Source organism: Hyperolius riggenbachi, chromosome 6 (genome assembly GCF_040937935.1).
Source record: "Hyperolius riggenbachi isolate aHypRig1 chromosome 6, aHypRig1.pri, whole genome shotgun sequence".
Lineage (NCBI taxonomy): Eukaryota > Metazoa > Chordata > Amphibia > Anura > Hyperoliidae > Hyperolius > Hyperolius riggenbachi.
The window spans coordinates 140,377,224-140,401,722 of NC_090651.1; the positions used below are offsets into that span (position 1 = coordinate 140,377,224).

General features: G+C 44.0%; 1 protein-coding gene across 6 annotated transcripts in view; it reads right to left on the minus strand.

Annotated features, from left to right (window-relative positions):
• OLFM3 (olfactomedin 3) overlaps positions 1–24,499 on the minus strand; it is a 407,311-nt gene that overhangs the window by 345,415 nt on the left and 37,397 nt on the right. For 5 of the 6 annotated variants that reach the window (XM_068240007.1, XM_068240009.1, XM_068240008.1 and 2 more), the window contains 2 exons: positions 20,298–20,445; positions 5,674–5,751 (listed from right to left, as the gene is read on the minus strand). The gene's annotated coding sequence lies outside the window, so the exon portion shown is untranslated. Of the gene's footprint in view, positions 1–5,673; positions 5,752–17,866; positions 17,894–20,297; positions 20,446–24,499 lie in introns of all 6 variants that reach the window. The other variant, XM_068240012.1, reaches the window with a different exon arrangement.

Here is a 24,499-nt window from a genome sequence, read left to right on the forward strand (position 1 = left end):
TGTCCACACACAACTGCTGTTCACTGATTGCAATCACACAGCTGCTGTCCACTGACTGCAATCATACAGCTGCTCTCCTCACACAACTGCTATCCACTGACTGCAATCACACAGCTGTTGTCCACTGACTGAAATCACACAGCTGTTGTCCACTGACCGCAATCCCACAGCTGCTGTTCACTGACCGCAATCCCGCAGCTGCTGTCCACTGACTGCATTCACACAGCTGCTGTCCACAGACTGCAATCACACAGCTGTTGTCCACTGACCGCAATCCCACAGCTGCTGTTCACTGACCGCAATCCCGCAGCTGCTGTCCACTGACTGCAATCACACAGCTGCTGTTCACGGACTGCAATCACACAGCTGTTGTCCACTGACTGCAATCACACAGCTGCTGTCCACTGACTGCAATCTGACAGCTGCTGTCCACAGACTGCAATCATACAGCTGCTGTCCTCACACAACTGCTATCCACTGACTGCAATCGCACAGCTGCTGTCCACTGACTGCAATCATACAGCTGCAGTCCTCACACAACTGCTGTCCACTGACAGCAATCACACAGCTGCTGTCTTCACACAGCTGCAGTCCACTGACTGCAATCACACGGCTGCTGTCCACTGACTGCAATCACACAGCTGCTGTCCACTGACTGCAATCACACAGCTGCTGTCCACTGACTGCAATCACACAACTGCTGTCCACTGACTGCAATCACACAGCTGCTGTCCTCACACAGCTGTTGTCCACTGACTTAAATAACACAGCTGCTGTCCACTGACTGCAATAACACAGCTGCTGTCCCGTGACTGCAATCACACAACTGCTATCCACTGACTGCAATCACACAGCTGTTGTCCACTGACTGAAATCACACAGCTGCTGTCCACTGACCACAATCCCGCAGCTGCTGTCCACTGACTGCAATCACACAGCTGCTGTCCACAGACCGCAATCACACAGCTGTTGTCCACTGACCGCAATCCCACAGCTGCTGTCCACTGACCGCAATCCCGCAGCTGCTGTCCACTGACTGCAATCATACAGCTGCTGTCCACTGACTGCAATCACACAGCTGCTGTCCACTGACTGCAATCACACAGCTGCTGTCCACTGACTGCAATCACACAGCTGCTGTTCATGGACTGCAATCACACAGCTGTTGTCCACTGACTGCAATCACACAGCTGCTGTCCACTGACTGCAATCCGACAGCTGCTGTCCACAGACTGCAATCACACAGCTGCTGTCCTCACACAACTGCTGTCCACTGACTGCAATCACACAGCTGCTGTCCACTGACTGCAATCATACAGCTGCTGTCCTCACACAACTGCTATCCACTGACTGCAATCACACAGCTGCAGTCCTCACACAACTGCTGTCCACTGACAGCAATCGCACAGCTGCTGTCTTCACACAGCTGCAGTCCACTGACTGCAATCACACAGCTGCTGCCCACTGACTGCAATCCCACAGCTGTGTCCACTGACTGCAATCACACAGCTGCTGTCCACTGACTGCAATCACACAACTGCTGTCCACTGACTGCAATCACACAGCTGCTGTCCTCACACAGCTGTTGTCCACTGACTTAAATAACACAGCTGCTGTCCACTGACTGCAATAACACAGCTGCTGTCCACTGACTGCAATCACACAACTGCTATCCACTGACTGCAATCACACAGCTGTTGTCCACTGACTGAAATCACACAGCTGCTGTCCACTGACCGCAATCCCGAAGCTGCTGTCCACTGACTGCAATCGCACAGCTGCTGTCCACTGACTGCAATTACACAGCTGCTGTCCACTGACTGCAATCACACAGCTGTTGTTCACTGACTGCAATCACACAGCTGCTGTCCACTGACTGCAATCACACAGCTGCTGTCCTCACACAGCTGCTGTCCACTGACTGCAGTCCAGACAGTCACTTTTTACTCACCACAATCCCGCAGCTGCTGTCCACTGACTGCAATCACACAGCTGCTGTCCACAGACCGCAATCACACAGCTGTTGTCCACTGACCGCAATCCCACAGCTGCTGTCCACTGACCGCAATCCCGCAGCTGCTGTCCACTGACTGCAATCATACAGCTGCTGTCCACTGACTGCAATCACACAGCTGCTGTCCACTGACTGCAATCACACAGCTGCTGTCCACTGACTGCAATCACACAGCTGCTGTTCACGGACTGCAATCACACAGCTGTTGTCCACTGACTGCAATCACACAGCTGCTGTCCACTGACTGCAATCCGACAGCTGCTGTCCACAGACTGCAATCACACAGCTGCTGTCCTCACACAACTGCTGTCCACTGACTGCAATCACACAGCTGCTGTCCACTGACTGCAATCATACAGCTGCTGTCCTCACACAACTGCTGTCCACTGACAGCAATCGCACAGCTGCTGTCTTCACACAGCTGCAGTCCACTGACTGCAATCACACAGCTGCTGCCCACTGACTGCAATCCCACAGCTGTGTCCACTGACTGCAATCACACAGCTGCTGTCCACTGACTGCAATCACACAACTGCTGTCCACTGACTGCAATCACACAGCTGCTGTCCTCACACAGCTGTTGTCCACTGACTTAAATAACACAGCTGCTGTCCACTGACTGCAATAACACAGCTGCTGTCCACTGACTGCAATCACACAACTGCTATCCACTGACTGCAATCACACAGCTGTTGTCCACTGACTGAAATCACACAGCTGCTGTCCACTGACCGCAATCCCGAAGCTGCTGTCCACTGACTGCAATCGCACAGCTGCTGTCCACTGACTGCAATTACACAGCTGCTGTCCACTGATTGCAATCACACAGCTGTTGTTCACTGACTGCAATCACACAGCTGCTGTCCACTGACTGCAATCCGACAGCTGCTGTCCACAGACTGCAATCACACAGCTGCTGTCCTCACACAACTGCTGTCCACTGACTGCAATCACACAGCTGCTGTCCACTGACTGCAATCATACAGCTGCTGTCCTCACACAACTGCTATCCACTGACTGCAATCACACAGCTGCTGTTCACTGACTGCAATCACACAGCTGCAGTCCTCACACAACTGCTGTCCACTGACAGCAATCGCACAGCTGCTGTCTTCACACAGCTGCTGTCCACTGACTGCAATCACACAGCTGCTGTCCACTGACTGCAATCACACAGCTGCTGTCCACTGACTGCAATCACGCAGCTGCTGTCCACTGACTGCAATCACACAGCTGCTGTCCTCACACAGCTGTTGTCCACTGACTTCAATAACACAGCTGCTGTCCACTGACTGCAATCACACAGCTGCTGTCCACTGACTGCAATCACACAACTGCTGTCCACTAACTTCAATCACACAGCTGTTGTCCACTGAATGCAATCATACAGCTGCTGTCCACTGACTGCAACCACACAGCTGCTGTCCACTGACTGCAATCACACAGCTGCTGTCCACTGACTGCAATCACACAGCTGCTGTCCACTGACTGCAATCACGCAGCTGCTGTCCACTGACTGCAATCACACAACTGCTGTCCACTGACTGCAATCACACAGCTGCTGTCCTCACACAGCTGTTGTCCACTGACTTCAATAACACAGCTGCTGTCCACTGACTGCAATCACACAGATGCTGTCCACTGACTGCAATCACACAACTGCTGTCCACTGACTGCAATCACACAGCTGTTGTCCACTGAATGCAATCATACAGCTGCTGTCAACTGACTGCAACCACACAGCTGCTGTCCACTGACTGCAATCACACAGCTGCTGTCCACTGACTGCAATCACACAGCTGCTGTCCACTGACTGCAATCCGACAGCTGCTGTCCACTGACTGCAATCACACAGCTGCTGTCCTCACCCAACTGCTGTCCACTGACTGCAATCACACAGCTGCTGTCCACTGACTGCAATCACAAAGCTGCTGTCCACTGACTGCAATCACACAGCTGCTGTCCACTGACTGCATTCATATAGCTGCTGTCCACTGACTGCAATCACACAGCTGCTGTCCACTGACTGCAATCACACAGCTGCTGTCCACTGACTGCAATCACACAGCTGCTGTCCACTGACTGCAATCACACAACTGCTGTCCACTGACTGCAATCACACAGCTGCTGTCCTCACACAGCTGCTGTCCACTGACTGCAGTCCAGACAGTCACTTTTTACTCACCACAATCACACTGCTGCTGTTCACTGACTGCAAATGCACATCTCCTCTTCACTGACTGCAATTTGAACAGCTGCTTTTCACTTACCACAATCACACAGCTGCTGTTCACTGACAGCAATCACACAGCTGCTGTCCTCACACAACTGCTGTCCAGTGACTGCAATCACTGAGCTGCTGTCCTCACACAACTGCTGTCCACTGACTGCAATCACACAGCTGCTGTCCACTGACTGCAGTCACACAGCTGCTGTCCTCACACAACTGTTGTCCACTGACTGCAGTTCAGACAGTTGCTTTTCAGTCACCGCAATCACACTGTTGCTGTTCACTGACTGCAAATGTACATCTCCTGTTCACTGACTGCAGTTTGAACAGCTGCTTTTCACCCACCATAATCACACTGCTGCTGTCCACTGACTGCAATTGCACAGCTTCTGTTCACTGGCTACGATTGTATTCTTGCTTTTCACAAGTTGCAATTGCACAGTTTCCTTCTAGTTGTTTGAAAACATACTTCTTATTGCAACAGTGATTTTTGCTACCAGTATTTTGGTTCTGTAATGTAACACAACAATAAAAGGCTGAATAATGTAAGATTTTTTTCTACTGCTGCTCTGGATAGTACAAAGGCCCTACTTTGTATTTTCCCTTGTCCTTCTTACTGTAAATTTGTAGATCCCACTCCTAAAGAGAACTCGAGGTGGGATTTACTTATGCTAGTGGGGCACAGAGGCTGGTTGTGCACACTAACACCAGCCTCTGTTGCCCCATGGTGTGCCTCCAGGACCCCCCTATACCCCCCACTGTGCTGGCGACACGCAGCATGTCGCCAGCACAATGTTTACCTCTCGCCTGTCTGTTAGCGCCGCTCCCCCCCTCGGGGTTCTTTAAGGTGGCGACACACGATACAACAAAATGATCTGAATTACGGAAATTAGATAAAAACGATTAGACTTCCCAAAAATCTAAAACTTTTTTTTTATGCGAGCAAGAAATCCGATTGAATTTCCCATTTTGCTTCTATATAACTCGATCAGGAATGGTGAATTTTTCTCATAAAGTTTTATAAAAATTGCATGGTGTAGTGTAGATTGTCATTTTCTTAATAAATACACCCAAGCAATTTCCCTAGAGTTTTCAATCATTTTTGTTTTCATAATTGGGGAAACAGTGAACACATGTGTGGTACATTGGTCAGATTTTCCAAATGTTACAATCAATCAGAAAAAAAATTAATTGTAATCCTTGAATTTAAATTTAAAAAAAAATGTATGGAGTGTGGCCACATTTCTGCATGTCTGTTTCAACATATTGAAGTACAGTGTGACCAGACAATGTGACATTTAAACCTACCTTTTCCTGCTTATAGATTATTGGCATCTACTCTAGGGCTTGTACAAACAAATGTGCATGGCATTTTCTATATCTGTATTATTTTTAATAAATGTAATGGATACTTTCTGTTTAGGCCCACCTTCTGTTCCCATGCGATTATTCACTTTGTCCAAACATCTCACCATACAGATGATCAATTCTACGATAAGAGCTTCTCCTGCATGAAAAAAAAACAAGTGTATACTTTATCTGGTGACTAATTTCTACTTGCCTGACTGGATGATTATGATCAGGCTACACAGGAAGCAAAAGTGAGATGTTACCCTGTATCAGACAGATACAAATTGATTGCTTGACAAATTGGTGCTATGCTTTTCAAGAATTCTCATTCCAGGAAAAGTCTCCCTTTGGAAATCAATCATCTTTGCTGGCCTACTCCTCCTATGAATCAAATCAGGATCATGGATTTGTGCCTGGAAAAGTGTGGAGAAGCTGAATGGACTAAAGGTGCTTACTAACGGTACAATTTTTATTAAAGAATCGACTGATCGATCAGATAAATGCGATCCAAATACCAATTAACCTCATTGATGTCCCAAATCGACTCTGAACAATTCTTTTTTTTATTTTTTCACTTTGAATTTTTATTTGAAAAAAGAAAACTTTTTACAAAGTATACAACACTTGAGCAGCATACAATGATTAAAACCTCAAATAAAGAACATCATACACGATAGCACAGTGGAATGTCAGCTTTCACAAACAAGCTAACAGTTACAGAGTTGAAACAGTATCTTTTGGCCAACCCAATAACAACATTGCTGAGACCATTAGGCTAGTAAGGAGGAAAACTCTCAACAATCAAAGAACAATCAAGTGTAAGTATATTTAGAACAAAACTTACATAACTCAATAATGTAGGGACAGAACATTGTTATGACAATAGCCTACACATAACTGAAGGTATACTGAAGCTTTGAAGCCAGGTACACGTCTTCAATTTTGATTGGCCAATCACTGGTCAGATTTACCACCTCCATGTAGTATAAGAGTTTACCTACACAATCTGTCTGTAGTACTCAAAATTTGTTTGCCCTCATACTACATGGGGAGGGTAAAGTTGGACACTCATTGGACAATTAAAATTAAAAGTGCGTACCAAGCTTAAAGGGAACCTTAACTGAATGGGGGGGGGGGGGGGGGGGGTAAAGAGTTTCACTTACCTGGGACTATTACCAGCCCCCTGCAGCAGTCCTGTGCCCTTGGAGCCGCTCTGGAATCCTCCGGTCCCCCGCTGTCACTTAGTTTCGTTTTTGACGACTCACCAGTCGGCCGGCCGCCATGCGTATTATTGGACGCATTCCCTACTGCAATTAGCGCTGCCGCTTTCCGCACGTGTAGATATGCAGCAACGCGTATTTTTGTGCGCGTTGCGGTCCGCAACAGTACTAATGCAGTAGGGAATGCGTCCAATAATACGCATGGCGGCCGGCCGACTGGTGAGTCGTCAAAAACGAAACTAAGTGACAGCGGGGGACCGGAGGATTCCAGAACGGCTCCGAGGGCACAGGACTGCTGCAGGGTGCTGGTAATAGCCCCAGGTAATTGAAACTCTTTACCCCCTGTTCAGTTAAGGTTCCCTTTAAGGCTAGGTTCACAGTGACATATCGTGGCGAATAGCCTGTAAAACAGGATTGTAATGCAATGGAGAGGTCATGTTACAACACTTGGGCCCATATGCAATTACCTTTTTCTCCTAGGCGATATTTTAAAACCTTGCCAATATAATAAGAACTTTTAAACTATCAGTAAACAAGAAAATATTTAAAATAATTTTCATGGTACTTTTCACCTACTTTTGGTACTTTTTCAGTTGCAAAGTGCTGAAACGTTATTTTAAAAAGAAGTTGAACAATTATCTCCTAGGAGAAAGGTCAGGAGAAAAACTGAATTGCATATGGGCAATGGGGTGTTTGTGATGTGACGCATGCAAAGTATGCCTCACTGCAACTGTTACCATGCACAATAAGCGGTCGTGTAACTTCGTGCTTTGTGTTTGTACGTACCATTATGATATAATTGCAACGCGTTAGCAATGTGATTGTATTGTCCAACGCAACACACCACAACGTGTCACTGTGAATATAGCCTAATTCTGAGTAACAAAAATGTAACATTGCTGAATGGTGTCTACATAGCTGAAAGGTATAACTAATTGCTTTTTGTGGTTTACAATACTTCTGCTGTCATCGCTGCTTTTTGAGTTATTAAAGCTGAGTTTTTGCATTGTCTTCAGTTTCCCTCACTATCTAGTCCTGCATCTTGGAAGTGATGAGCCATTGCACTCCCCCTCTTATATGATCCACTGATGTGAGCTATCATCATTGATCATAGGAAACCACTGGCTTCACACGCGGCGCTACACAATGACATGTTACATTAACCACAAAACCACTGCTATTTCCTTTATAAGGACAGCTAAATATACACATTGTGCGAGAGATAGTATGAAGCTCAAACCACATGGAAAAAACAATCCTGAAATGCAATTTATTGTATAAAAAATGTGTGTCAGTTAAAACCTCATAAAAAAGGACTGTACAAGAAAACATTTAGGGCATCATACCTTTTATTTGTTCATTTATTTTTAATGTTATAGTACTGTAGTCTTATTAGTATGGCCAAATAATGTTCTACAAACTTGTGTACAGAATCAAGTAAACAAGGAAAACTTACACACTTTTATATCTTTGTGTCCACCTGATAAGGAATTGGCAGTGACATCACTATATACAATGTGTATTGAAGAATGGCAGGTAATTTATTGAAAATTGAAAGTCAATCAAATCATTGAAGGTTATGCACACACACTAGATAAAAGTTGGCCAAAATGGCCAATGACAATAACTCCGGCCGACAATCTTTATCTCATTTTGTCATAGGCCGGGCAAGTTTTGGGACTTGCATAGTCCTTGCTGAATGAACCAAATATTGCAAAGAACAGAGCTGTTAAAGGCACAGGGAAATTTGGGCGCACCATGCGCTGCCATAGGCCGCAATGTGAATTATGACTATAGCGGTGCTCAGGCAGTAATTTGGGTGTCGTCAAAAGATGGAACCCAAATTATTTTTAAAATGGCGTAATGTAGTTTTGTGTGTAGCATTGCTACCGCAGCCTAATGTAAACCTATGGGGAACAACACAATGAGAGCAAAGAAGCGCCCAGGGGTTTATAAAACTGAGTTAAAAGCAACAGTAAAAATGATAAATAAGGTGGCTTACCTCATTAAGGACACTCTCATAGGAAAAAGAGAATTTTAGTTTTGCAAAAATAAAATTCTCTTTTTCCTATGAGAATGTCCTTAATGAGGTAAGCCACCTCATTTATCGTTTTTACTGTTGTTTATAAACTCCTGGGCGCTTCTTTACCCTAATTGTGCTTAGTGAGGACCCCCCTCCCCACACACACACACACCTGTTGTGGTTAAAAAAACGGGCCATGTGTAAAGCAGTTATTGTCTTTTAAAGAAGAAGCGATCACCACCAGTCCCAGTCTGGGACACCCTGAGTGGAGACGGGTTCATTATTTCTACCTGCTTCCTGTGTTTGGTTGCCCCCCACAACCCACCTTTGTGAGTAGCCCTTTTATTGTTATATTGTTTTCAGTGTTACTGACATACTACACCATTTGGGCTCCCGATTTTTGTTTTGTCTCTTCTTTCCAGGGTGTCTCAACACCCCATGCACTACACCCTATGGGGGATTTCATATTTCCCACGTGCCGGTATGCTGAGCCAGAAGTGCCAAATTTAACGCTCACGCCAAGCTACGTTACTGTGCGAAATAGCGATCTGTGTCGGCCCAGAAGTCATGTTAGTCTATGGTGACACTTTTTCTTTTAAAGTTGGCGTTGCGGTGCGCATGCGAGGAAGCATATTTTTACAATACGCTTCCACATACCTGAAGCAGGAAGTGACCGCGAGCATGCATCACTTCCTGCTTGGCTGGTGGCCACACGGGAAACATCGTGTACTAACACAGTTTTCCCTGAAGGCCTGTTTTTGGCGGTGCAATGAGATGCTTTCTGAGCACCTATCATGTTTCATGAGGTGCTAGAATTCCAGGATAGTATAAATACCCCCCCCCCCCCCCCCCCCAATTACCCCATTTTGGAAAGAAGACATCCCAAAGTATTCACTAAGAGGCATGGTGAGTTCATAGAAGATTGTATTTTTTGTCACAAGTTAGCGGAAAATGACACTTTGTGACAAAAAGGCTGCAAAAAAAGTGTCACACATGTGGTATCGCCGTACTCAGGAGAAATAGTATAATGTGTTTTGGGGTATATTTTTACACATACCCATGCTGGGTGGGAGAAATATCTCTGTAAATGAGAATTTTTTGATTTTTTTTACACACAATTGACATTTCTCCCACCCAGCATGGGTATGTGTAAAAATACACCCCAAAACACATTATACTACTTCTCCTGAGTACGGTGATACCACATGTGTGACACTTTTTTGCAGCCTAGGTGCGCTAAGAGGTCCAACGTCATATGAGTACCTTTAGGATTTCACAGGTCATTTTGAGGCATTTGGTTTCTAGACTACTCCTCACGGTTTAGGGCCCCTAAAATGCCAGGGCAGTATAGTATATCCTAAAGGTACTCATAGGACGTTGGGCCCCTTAGCGCACCTAGGCTACAAAAAAGTGTCACACATGTGGTATTGCCATACTCAGGAGAAGTAGTATAAAGTGTTTTGGGGTGTGTTTTTACACATACCCATGCTGGGTGGGAGAAATACCTCTGTAAATGGCAATTTTTTTATTTTTTTTTACACACAATTGTCCATTTACAGAGATATTTCTCCCACCCAGAATGGGTGTGTGTAAAAATATACCCCAAAACACATTATACTACTTCTCCTGAGTATGGCGATACCACATGTGTGACACTTTTTTGCAGCCAAAATCCCATGAGTACCTTTAGGATTTCACAGGTCATTTTCAGGCATTTGGTTTCTAGACTACTCCTCACGATTTAGGGCCCCTAAAATGCCATGGCAGTTTAGAAACCCCACAAATGACCCCATTTTAGAAAGAAGACACCCCAAGGTATTCCATTAGGATTATGGTGAGTTCATAGAAGATTTTGTTTTTTGTCACAAGTTAGCAGAAATTGATTTTTATTTTTTTTTCACAAAGTGTCATTTTCCACTACCTTGTGACAAAAAATAAAATCTTCTATGAACTCATCATATACCTAACGGAATACCTTGCGGTGTCTTCTTTCTAAAATGGGGTCACTTGTGGGGTTCCTATACTGCCCTGGCATTTTAGGGACCCGAAACCGCGAGGGGTAGGCTGGAAACCAAATGCCTCAAAATGACTGTTCAGGGGTATAAGCATCTGCAAATTTTGATGACAGGTGGTCTATGAGGGGCGAAATTTTGTGGAACCGGTCATAAGCAGGGTGGCCTCTTAGATGACAGGTTGTATTGGCACTGAAGTGCAGGAAGCGCAGGATGTTCTCAAATCGTGACCTGGACATGGCAGCAGAGAACATGGGCATGTGATGTATTGGGTGTGTAGACCAATAAGACCGCAATACATTATTTTTGACTAGACCCATGTTAAGGAGAAGGCCCCAAAAATGTTACATTTGGAAACTTGGAGTGGTTTCCACCGAAAAGGCTGGGCATGGTAGCTTCTTGGATTGGCGGTTGCGTATTGTGCAGCATAGCGGTTGGTCTCAGCCACAATTAAGTCGTAGAGACCAGCAGTGATCAGAAAAAAAAATTCTGTCACTGCGGTGGGGGGTGGGGTGGGTGAGGATTTGGCCGGGTGATCAGAAGCCCGCAGGGGGCAGATTAGGACCAGATCTGATGGATAGGAGTGCTAGGGGGTGACAGGAAGTGATTGATGGTTGTCTCAGGGGGTGATTAGAGGGGAGAATAGATGCAATCAATGCAATGGGGAGGTGATCGAAAGGGGGTCTGAGGGGGATCTGGGGGTTTGGCCGAGTGATCAGGATCCCACACGGTGCAAATTAGGGCCTGATCTGATGGGTAAGTGTGCTGGGGGTGACAGGAGGTGATTGATGGGTGTCTCAGGGTGTGATTAGAGGGGGGAATAGATGCAAGCAATGCACTGGGGAGGTGATCAGGGGGGGGGGGGGTCAGAGGGCGATCTGAGGGTGTGGGCGGGTGTTTGGGTGCCTGCAAGGGGCAGATTAGGGTCTGATCTGATGGGTAGCAGTGTCATGTGGTGACAGGGGGTGACAGGGTGATTGATGGGTGATCAGTGGGTGATTAGAGGGGAGAACAGATGTAAATAATGAACTGGGGAGGTCATCAGGGGGGTCTGAGGGCGATCTGAGGGTGTGGGTGGGTAATTGGGTGCCCGCAAGGGGCAGATTAGGGTCTGATCTGATGGGTAGCAGTGACAGGTGGTGACAGGGGGTGATTGATGGGTTATCAGTGGGTGATTAGAGGGGAGAACAGATGTAAACAATGCACTTGTGAGGTGATCTAAGGGCGGGTCTGCGGGCGATCTGAGGGTGTGGGCAGGTGATCAGGTACCCGCAAGGGGCAGGTTAGGGTCTGATCTGATGGGTGGCAGTGACAGGGGGTGATTGATGGGTGATTGACAGGTGATCAGTGGGTGATTACAGGGGAGAATAGATGTATACAGTACACAGGGAGGGGTCTGGGGAGGATCTGAGGGTGTGGGGGGTGATCAGGAGCCCCCAGGGGGCAGTTTAGGACCTGATCTAAAATATACCATTGCCAGATAGTGACAGGGGGTGATTGATGGGTGATTAGGGGGGTGATTGGGTGCAAACAGTGATCTGAGGGGGTGATCAGGGGGGTCTGAGGGGTGCTGTGGGCGATCAGGGGGCAGGACCAGTGTGCTTGGGTGCATACATACACAGCTGCCTTCTACCCTGGTGGTCCCTCGATCACTGAGACCACCAGGGTAGGAGGCAGCCTGTATAAATCACTTTGTATACATTACAAAGTGTATTATACACTTTGTAGTGGCAGATCGAGGGTTAACAACCTGCTAATTGGCCGGCGGGTCGATGTCGCTGGTGGGCGGAGCCTAATGCCGGCAGATGCGCGTGCATCCCCGGATGATCAGTCCCCCAGGTGCCGCCGCCGATTTGCGTTAGGCGGTCCTTGGGTTGCCACTTTGCTGACGCCCATAGGTAGTAGGCGGTCGGCAAGTGGTTAAAGAGAACCTGAGGTGGGGTTCTAAGAATGATATCCGCACACAGAGGCTGGGTCTGCCTATACAGCCCAGCCTGTGTTGCTATGTAGTGTCCCCCCAGGCCCCCCCTGCGCTCTGCTATGAGCCCATAAATCCCAGGCTGTGTTTACCTATGTAGTGTCACTCTCGCCGCTCCCCCGCCTCTTGCATATCTCCGGTCCCCGCACGCGTCCCTTCCCTCTGCGTTGATTGGAGGGAAGGGACGCGGGCGGGGACCGGAGCTATGCAGGAGGCGGGGGGAGTGGTGAGTGTGAAACTATATAGGTAAACACAGCCCACTGCATGTCGACAGCACGGCTCTGATTTATGGGGGCATAGCAGAGCGCAGGGGGGGGCTTGGGGGGGACACTACATAGCAACAGAGGCTGGGCTGTATAGGCAGACCCAGCCTCTGTGTGCGGATATCATTCTTAGAACCCCACCTCGGGTTCTCTTCAAGTTGCCCCTGCGCGCCCTGGCCCCGATTTCATGAATAGAGTGTTCTCGTCTGTCCAGCTGGCACACTCCCCCATTTTTCAGTAACTGGCCATAGAGATGAAAACTCTCTGCTACCATCGCTCAGCAGGGAATTGGGGGCAAGGAAGGGGGGGGGGGCACAAATACCATCCAATACTGCTATCTAGGGGGAAGAAACTATGACTACCTGATGCTGCTATCTTGGGGGAGCAAAGGCAACCTAATGCTACTATCTGTGGGGTGGAGGACCTTTTTTTCTGAGGTACCAAAGACCCTACAGAAAGCTGATATCTCCTTATTATGTTCACTTTCATAAATGTGGCAATATAAATAATGCTAATTCAGAAACATTTAGAATTGTGCTAGTAGTAAACAGCCTGCTAGCTGCTTTGTAATCTGATCCATAGCATGCATTGCAATGGCAGCTTTCTGTTTGTCACACACTGTGACAGCACAGTGCCTACCGGGATGGGGCTACTAGGTGACTACTTTCAATGAGTCAATGGAAGCTATACCCGGAGGATGAAATATGCACAACTAAAGTCACATTCATGTGATTATACTTTTACAGAAGTAAGTGATCCTTAAGTAAAAAAAAATGACTTTTACTCACCTGGGGCTTCCAATAGCCCCCTGCAGCTGTCCGGTGCCCTCGCCGTGTCCCTCCGATCCTCGTGTCCCCGCCGACAGCCACTTCCGGTTTCGCCGTCAGGAGCCGACAGGCTGGGAACGCGAGTAATTCTTTGTGTTCCCAGCCACAATTGCGCCCTCTATGCTGCTATAGCATATAGCATGAAGCATATAGCAGCATAGAGGGCTCCTGACGGCGAAACTGGACGTGGCTGCTGGCGGGGACACGAGGATCGGAGGGACACGGCGAGGGCACCGGACAGCTTCAGGGGGCTATTGGAAGCCACAGGTGAGTAAAAGTCTTTTTTTGGGGGGGGGGCTTAAGGATCACTTTAAGTAATCTTGGATAAATGCAGTTAGAATGTATGCTGTATATTTGTTGCTTTGGGGAAGATGCTGTGAACAGCGTACATTTGGCGTGTTCAATACGCCCCCCCCCCCCCGTACATTATCATTGAGCTAAACTTTGACCCCTTACCTCACAGTCAGCAGACACATGGCAGCCAATCAGCTAGCACCCCTTCCTGGACCCCCCCCCCCCTATCAAAAAGCAGTTGTGGTCGCCATATTGGATCAATTCTCTGCTGGCTGCTGACTGTTAGTGAGAGCAGGGACAGACTTGCTGCAGATAAGTAGGGAAAGCATTAGCTAGGCCTGTGTTCTTGTTCTTCACTTGCCGTGAAAGCACTCCAAACAGCCCTATTGAGGGCTAGCACATCGGTCTCCTGTGTTTTGTTTTTTTTGTATGACACTCCACAGCCCACTGACACCCAGAGCTGTGTGCACACTACTGCTGTTGCCTCATTAAGTTACACACACAGAACCACTCCACTGCATTATTACTTTACTGTATTCTGATAGTACTATTGCATTTCTCTGTTTGTGACACTCCACAGTCCACTGACATCCAAAGCTGTGCATAATGTGATTCCTGCCCTTTAGGGATTGAAACCCGATTTTGCATCAATTTCATAATTTTTGGTGAGACTTTTGGCATGGATCCCCCTCTGGCATGCCCCTGTCCAGGTGTTAGATGCCTTGAAAAAACTTTTTCATTAATTTTTGTGGCCCGAAACAGTCTTTGTAGGTTCTAAAATTTGCCTGCCCATTGAAGTCTATGGCAGTTTGCCAGATTTGCCTGTTTGTGAACAGAAAATTCTATGTTCGCGACATCTCTACTGGGCATGTACAATTTTTTCCAAACTGTACATGCCCAGGTTGCACTGGACCACAGCTACCATGCATGAGAAGAGAGGAAACAGCATGTGCTGGAGGGGAAGCAGAACAAACAAAGGGCAGCTGGCACAGAGATGTGGACAGGAAGATTATAAGGAACTAAAACAGATCCCCAGGTATAGCCAGTTTATATTTAGTTCAGGTGTCCTTTAAATCCTTGCACAGCTAGCTAGGGGTCACAGAATCCCCTGGGGAAATTACAGCCTATTTTTTCAATTGTTAAAGAAAATGTGTCAGATAATGGATCATGCAGGCTGACATGGCTGAGGCATTCTGGCTGTACCAACCTGCATAGGGGAAAATAAGAGTGGGTTGAAACTCCATATTAACTGAAAAAACAAACAAACAAATCATCCACTAAGAAATTACTTATTTGGCTTGACTATCATGATGTTACTTTTGTACACTGTCAGATTTAGGAAAAATGTGATATGAAAAAAAAGAAAATAATATGTCTGCTGGTTTCCATCTTTACTGTTTTTCTGTGATACCAAATGTGACATCATTTCTGGCCTTTTCTTTTTTAAACCCAGCTCAGTGATAATTTCGTCTCCCTACTACCACAGCTCACTGTTCCTCCCACAGCAAACATCACCTAGGCAACAGGCTTACATCCCTGTGTAAACTCTCCAAAGGGGAGGGGGGTTCAATTACCTTCTGGTCATAGTGTCTTATCTTATCCGAAATAGGAAACTTTCTGTTATTTGCAGGCTGAGATAAGCTTGTTACTGTAGTTAAAAAAAAGTTCAGTTTCCCAAAACCGGTTGAAACTGCACAGTTCTTACAGTTAGGCAAAGGCACTCAGATCAAGTAAAAATAAAAATTGGAGGACTTATAGGGACTTATTTTAGAAAAAAAATGGGTTTACATATATTTTTGGGGCACTAACGATTTTTTGGCAATTTTTTTACTTTTGGATGTTACAACCCCCTTTAAATCAAAGTTTAAGGAGGTAAATCGTGTTATTTTTTAATTTATTAAAGAAAGAAAATACATATAGCCCCCTCCCCAAGCTTTTATTCAGCTCTTCTCACACATGCATGCTGATATAGTCAGGATGGCTGAACCAATTCATGTGTGGCATCTCCTTACTAAGCTATACCAGCCCACACGGTACATGATATGGAAGGCTCTGTAAGAAAGGGGCAGAAATATTTCCCCTCTCTTACAAAGCCACTGTTCACCGCCACTAGATACCCGGGCCCATCACTACACATCCCAGCCAAAACTGTCGCTATCACCCTATCTTACCACTCCTCACGTGGACTCTGCCACTCTACAATTCAGTAGCCTTGGCAAAGCATCTTTAAACAAGCCTTCGTGCCTCCAAATTGGTGAACAGTCTGGACCAATGTGAATCTTAACTGAGTGGGATCCGCATTGGTCAGCTATTATGACCAATGAAAATCCTCATCAGGGTCGATTCTCATTGGTCCAGACTGTGGACCAATGGGGTGCCCTGGTAGCAGGTGTAAAGATACATCATCAGAGCTCTTTGTATTGTAGTGTAGTGAAGTCCTGGTGATGAATAGAGGGTGGTCGTGACAGTGTCAATTCTGTGGGGGCAAGTTGCAACAGTGCCAAGGGTGCTTAGCAGAGCTGCAGTGAGGAGCGACGCCGGGGGTTGCCCAGCACAGGAGTGCCAGTTTTCTAAAGAAAAGGCGACTGATGAAAAAAAGGAATTCAGAAGAAAGATTTTTTTTTTCATTTAATCGTTAGGGGCTTAAAATGTGAGACATTTTAGCGCCTGCTTGGTACCTGTGCTGCTCCGGATTGGGTGCAAATAAAATTGCCCAAGTGAGTTTTTCTACCACCCTGATAGGTGCAAAGTGGAATAGGATCAGGTTTTTAAAACTCACCAGCCCTTAACGCTGGCAAGTTAGGGAAGCAGATAGAGCCTTATGTGGTTTATTTATGTTTACCAGTATGTAATTTTTAGCTTTTGTGTTTTGTTTAGACTATTATTCGGAAGTCCTGGTACGGTCATACGAGGTCTTACCTCTGGACCACACTGCATCTTAATGTAATGGGGACTACAAACGAAGGAGGAAATATATAATGAAATTGCAAGGAACATAAGATCAATGGAACTAGTAGGAGATTCTTTATTCAACCAGTGTGTGCAACTGTCAAGCTGGCTCACATCTGCACTAAAAATAACAAACAGCTGTGAACTTCATTTTTTTTTGTTTCTGAATTTCCTTTTTTTTTTTTTTCTTTTTTCTTTTAACACATTATGGTCTTTATGGTTATCTTTTGTGATCATGCTCAGTACTTTATCACATAGTATCAGTTATGCTAAACAGTTTTCTCAACTGGTGACGATATAATGATTTTATGCTATGCTGCACTAAATATTTAAATGCATTCCAAATTAATTACAGTAATTTAAATATCCTATACTAATACATCAGCTCTATTAATTCATTCTGGAATTACTAATATGTAAATCAGTATTAATATTCCATACCATATAAACAAATACATGCATACATGCATAGTAAAAGGAGGAAATAGGAATGTAAACCAAAAATACTGCTCTATATGGATGTAAATATTTAGGCCATGAGTAATTGCCCAGTTAATGAAATAAAACAGTTTTTTAACATAGAGGCATTGCAAATAAATAAGAGAAATGCATACATTACTCATTCAATGCAGAATAAACAGCATTAAATGAATCGCTTCAAACAAGTATAAAATTCAGATAAACTCCAGTGACAAAAGGTTATTACCTTAGATCTGAAATGTTCTGACGTACACTATAAAAGAAAACATAATGGCTTCCTATGGTAAACGTCAAAAAGCCACTCTCATTTCAAAGGTTAAAAAAAAGCAAGCATCTCAGTATTTTACTAGTTTTATTACTAGTGCAATTTTAATTTATTTATAATTTAAACTGAGCTTCAGGCACAGATTTAAATATATCACCATCCAATATTTAGTTATCAATGTTCTCAAATGTTACCTTTTCTTTGAAATGACAGTTTTGGGGAAGTTAATAGCTTAGACTTTCCACAATGTGGCACAGGAGGAATAGTTTTAGGATGGGCAAGGCTGGCCTGTTGTTCAACCAATCCTCCCCATTCTTGTGTGAAAGGAGTGTGGCAAATAAGATAGGACATCATCCAAACTCCCGGAGGAATGCTATCCACTCATGATCAGGATGTCACATGATTTGCCAAAGGTGATGGCCTTTTTAGGTGGGTATGAGGGTTATTTCTTGTGAGGTGGGAACACTTTTTAGTGGTAGATGGGGGTGAGGAAGAATTATAAGTGGATATTAGCTTTCATTCAGAGGTAAGTATATTAGTTTATGCTGAAGTGATGAATTCTATGCAGAAGATTACTTTATATTTCATATTTATTGTTTACACTTGAATATAAATGAATATGTAAATTAAACATACTTGTACAGCAAACTTCGCACATTTGCATAATAGCAACCTGAAGGAAAATATATTTGGTGTTTCATTGGCTCATTACTTTTGAATCTTCAGTAGCAATACATTACAAGTCAAAACTACAAATATATGTATAACCTAATGTAAAATTGGATACAAAAATAACAAATAAAGCTGCACTTCAACTTGTCCTATCACCTTTGTTGAGAAGGCCTGTCTATGTATGTTTACTACCAGTGGAGCGTACTGTCCTTAAATCACTTCAATCCCTTTCTTTTAGCCAGTGTTGTATACAGTAGCGCTCAAGCTCCAAATCCTCACACAGTCCTCTTAATCAGACGTAGCTTCCTGATTATAGAGAAACACCTTTAAAGAGACACTGAAGCGGAAAAAAAACGTGATTTAATGAATTGGTTGTGTAGTACAGATAATTACTAGAACATTAGTAGCAAAGAAAATATTCTTATATTTTTATTTTTTAGTTATATAGTTGTTTTTTTTGTTGTTGTTTTTTTAATAACATTGCATCATTCTCTAATATTTGCAGTTTACACACTATTCAGCATTCTAAATGATTTTACAGAGCAGGCCAGTGAACTTTTGAACCCTTCTCTGCAGTAAAAAAGAAAATACATTGACAGACACTTGAGATAATAAGCTTCAGAAGACAGAGCTCTCTGTGACTTTGAAAGTCGTGGAGCTCAAAGGCTCTTTTGAATAGATAACAACTGGAGTTTCTCAACTCTTCCTGTACTGGAAAAAATATTAGACTTATGTCTCTGCTCCTAATGTTTTATTTTTTATCTGTACTACACATACAAATCATTATATCATAATTTTTTCTTCGCTTCAGTGTCTCTTTAAATAAACATAAGACAACCCATAGCGCAGCTAAGACAACCCATAGTATCACCCTTTTGTGACAGACACACTTGCTTTCCAGTGAGAGGGCAAAATTATAGGAAGGTCCGCCACCTGTGGGCTCAGTCAGGCGCTCCCCCTCATTTCTCCTGCTCACTAGAATGTCTCTTTTTTACATCAGCCAATGTCCGCCAAGTGGGCTCTTTAGGTCACAACTCTGCAGGTAACCTCAGAGAGGACTATTGTGTGTAAAACCACCTAATTACTAAAACATAATAAAAGCAGTAATGCCCATGCATGTAAAATTGCAAATATACAGCTCTACATACAGTATAACCATCTCCCCGCCAGGTATATTGCAGCATCCTACTTATCCTTTCCCCGTTAACCTAGCGTCCATCGCCAGCTAAGGCACAAAAACTCTTTGTATATATAAATATTTTTTTTTGTCTTCAGTACATTGAACTGGCGTTCCGAAGCACAATATTCTTGATTTGTATTATTCAAGTTTGTTCTGAGTAAATCGAAGTTGGCAGTTTACCAATAACTGAAACATTTTCAATAGATAATGTAATGAACAGAAAGATTATTTGGTCCTTCCTGTACTTTGGGATTTTGTTTAGACATGAGGACTGATGATAAGCCATTTCTTTCTTTAGCAGTTAGCAACAATATTCCATAAATGAGTTTATAAAAAGAAACAGCATAATGGGGCAGTGAACAGCAATATCAGCTTCAAACTCTTGTATGCATGTTTCACTCTAACATGTAATAATAATGGAAGAATTCTACTGCAACCTGAGCAGAATTGTCAAGAAAATGTGTAGAATACCAAAGCGCTTTACATAAACTAATAAAAAAAATGCATCTATAACGACCCCAAAGCCACCCTAATACTTACCTACAAGGCTCTCGGCTTCCAAGATGATTGTCTTGTCCCCCCAGCCCGGGAAGAGAAGATGGGGAATTTTGTGTTTGCCACACCCCCTACAATGGGTCAAAGGGATCCTTCAATGACAATGGAGTCCACTCAGAGAAGATGTTGGAATCTAAAACACAAGTACACACATCACATTATTATTACCCTGTTGAGTATCAAGGCTTTTGGGAAGTGTATTTTGTTAAAGGGGAGGGTATCCTGTATTCTATACATTCTGCACTTATCTTTGTGTATAGACTTTATTCTGCACAGTACCCAGCCAATGGCAGTAAGGAATTTTATCTGATTGAGTCAGGAAGGAATTGTTTCCCCTTTTAAAGTGAATCCGAGGTGAAAATAAACTGATGTGATAAATAATTATATGTATCCTCCTACTTCTAAAAATGACCTTTTTTAATGTATCCCAGGGTTTTCTTGTATATTTAAACATTTACAAAGTAGGTTGAATGTTTTATGGTCTCTAATCAGTGGCAGCCTATTAAGTGTTCCCGAGTTAGAAAAAGGTCACTAGTTCATGTATTTTATCTCTCCCTGCCCTCAGAAGCTGTATTCTGCCAGGAAAACTTTTATGGCTGTAATTTGCTTATCAGTGATGTTTACTATATTCCTGACAAACTGCCGACAAGACAGTAGCTGTCACTTCCATGCCTAGACGTTAACTCTTTCAGGCAGAAAAATAAAACAAGTAACGCAGCCTGGTTATTAATGTTTTGTACTGTACATACATACATACATGTTTATATCATGATGTCACATATCGCCTCAGGTACACTTTAAGACTAATTAACCCAAGCCTTGTTTTTTGGGTTTTTTTTTTACCTTCATCTGGATCAATTAGGATATGTGAGGGTGCAGTACAGCATTGTACACATCAATATTATATTTTTTTTCTGGTTGTACTTGATGGACAAATGTTTTTTTTTTTCTTCAACCAAACTATGTAACCTCTTTCTGCTGTTTACTCTTATGTATCAAATGAATGAGTTGTTTGCTGGATCACCTGTATGGTTTGTAAACTGTAGTCTTTGATGCGGTTTTTGGAATGAAGGTTTGGAAGATAATTTGGATTCTCTGGATGTTCCCTGCTGTTCATACTTTCATTGTGTAAATTAGGAGCTTTCAGTCTGGTCTTGTTATGATAGGGTTAGTTTCAAGAATCTTCCAACAATATCATGCTTTGCTGGTACTAATCGGTAGTCAAGTGCCCTGATTTAATTACCTTTTCTCCACAGTTTTCCCACAGGAGGTGTTTTCACACCTTATTAATAAAATACATTTCCAGCTCCCAGCAAGCAAACAAGTACTTGAAATAAGTTGTTCTAAATAACCTAAGTCTGATATTACTTTTCTCACCTACTTTGTAATTCTTTTACACTGCTAGCTGCGGAAAAGGTATTTTGTAGATAAGATGAAGAAACATCTCCTGGGAGAATACTCAGGAAAAAATTAACTAAATCAGTACCAAGATGACAGAGGGATTTAGACAGCTTGTCACATGTACAGCAGCTTCCAATCTTTCAGAAAATAGTGTATATAATCACAGGTATATGCCCTAGAAGTGAATGTAGAATAATACTCATCACCCTCCTGGGCTTATAGAGGCATACAGTACAATGCAGTACATTTGAAATTTAGGCATGGCGTTAAACAACACCAAAAAACCACAATAATTTACAATTTAATTGTGGTAGTAGAATAAAGGTAAATTTAGTGATATTCTACAACCTGATTGATATAGTTAAATATTAGCAATATTTGCAAATATTTCACTATGACCTAACCTCTCCCTACTTTCACACTGAACGCTCCCCTGGCAACTATTAACCTCCTCCTTGGCAACTAATAACCTACCCCCTTGGGCAATTAATAACCTCCGCTCACAACTAATAACCCTCCTCCTGGGCAACTAATAACCCTCCCCCTGGCAACTAATAAACCTCCCCCAGGCAACTAATAATCTTTCTCCAGCCCCTGGCAGCCGATCTGTCCCTCGCAGCAGCGCCGGTGTCCCAGGATCCCCTCTGTTAAAGATGCAAACTCGCCAGGTCGGGATCTTCTGTGCCTGTGCGAGTGCGCTAGTGTGCGGCTTCGCCACTCGCAATTGCGCTCTTGTGGCCTCCAGTGTTCTGTGCAAGCACATTTTAAAATATTTAAAGATGCATCCCATGCTATTATTATTATTTGGTATTTATATACAGTAGTACAGACACCTTCAGCAGTGGTGCACAGAGTATATTGGCTTGTCACTTAAAGAGGTTCTACCTGGGGCATCTATTGGCCCCCTGTAGCTGTCATGTCCCACGCTGTCCTCCTACGATCCTTCATTCCCCTCCGCCGGCGCCGGTGAATTATTCATCTAACAAGTCGAAGAATGCGTGCCCCTGCTTGCGTCTCTGGGAACTTACTGTACAGGCGCAGTACAAGGTTTTCTCGTACTGCGCATGCGTAGTAAGCTCCCGGAGATGCGAGCAGGAGCTCAGCCACGGCCGCGCAGCCTCGCTGAAGAGATAATTAGACCGGGACTAGCGGCGGGGAACGGATTATCATAGGATGACGGCACGAAACATGACAGCTACAGGTGGCCGATAGAAGCCCCAGGTAAGTGTCTGTTTTTGTTTTGTTATTTTTTACTCCACAGAACTCCTTTAAGTGTCCCTCATTACATTATAGATCTGGAACTGTGAAATCATTTGGTTCCCTCAGAGGTAATGCTCCTCTCCTTTCAGTTTTTCCTGTGGAGGATCATGTGTTTTCTTAGGCCTACACCCAAGAAGAGCCACTTCTGATAGTAGGACAAAGTGGTAAAACAAAATTGGTATTTAAAGTAAAACTCTTTTTTATAGAAAATTTCGACAAACACCTATCAGTGCTTTGATGTTTTCAAGTGCAATTGCCTTGCATATTTCTATTTTAATTTAATGTGTGGCTTTCCAAAACTCATTTAAGTTAGAATTTCTTCTCTTTGCAAGCCTGAAACATTTTCTCTGTTTATAAAAATCTAATCTGTCGAGAAAGGACCCATTTGTCTACACTGGTAATCAGCCGCACAAAGTACGAGGCTGCTACTCATTTTGCACACCTGCACAAATCTACTGACTGGCAGCAAGCAGAGACACCCTCATATCAGCATCTTTGTTAGGATTTCATTGACACAATTCTAGACAAGACAAGACAAACAACATTTATTGCACTTTTCTCCTGGTGGACTCAAAGCGCCAGAGCTGCAGCCACTAGGATGTGTTCTATAGGCAGTAGCAGTGTTAGGGAGACTTGCCTAAGGTCTCCTACTGAATAGGTACTGGCTTACTGAACAGGCAGAGCCGAGATTCGAACCCTGGTCTCCTGTGTCAGAGGCAGAGCCCTTAAAGAGAATCTGTACTCTAAAATTCTTACAATAAAAAGCATACCATTCTATGCATTATGTTCTCCTGGGCCACTCTGTGCTGCTTCTGCCACTCCCTGCTGCAATCCTGGCTTGTAATTACCAGATTTAGGCAGTGTTTACAAACAAAAGACATGGCATGCGATAGGCTGAGAGGAGCTCAGTCTGTGACTCAAATATAGCCTGCAGGGGGCATGGAGAGGGTGTGTATAGCTTCTATCCTATCACAAGGAGAGCAGCACATTCCTGCCTGAGTGCCTGAGCTCGACAAAGCTGTCAGAGGAAAGAAGACTAGATTATATAACAGAGATAATACAACCACTGTGCAACTAGGAAAGGCTGCAGTAAAACAGACCACATTAGAACAGGTATAGGAACTTATAGGATAGAAGAAATAAGGCTGAAAATTTTGTTACAGAGTCTCTTTAACCATTACACCATCCAGCCTCATGTTTATGTACAAGGACGATGAAATAAAGCTTGCCATTAATTCATACAATGTATATAGCTAAACTGAAGGGATTAACTTTTTGTCAGAAACAGAGGAGTTACCCTTTAACTACCAGATATTTATTTCATTAAAGCAAGCTAGCTATGCATTCTTGTGTGAAGGCTTAAGGGTCCTTGAAATGACTATACTAACCTTTCATGTCATCCAGCATACTGTGGCCACTCTGGAATGAATAGAGGATGTTGGGATTATTATAAGGGAGAATGTGTGTGGGGTATCCAGTCTGACATGCATGTGAAAACTGGATAATTTATAAATGCTGTGTCTAAG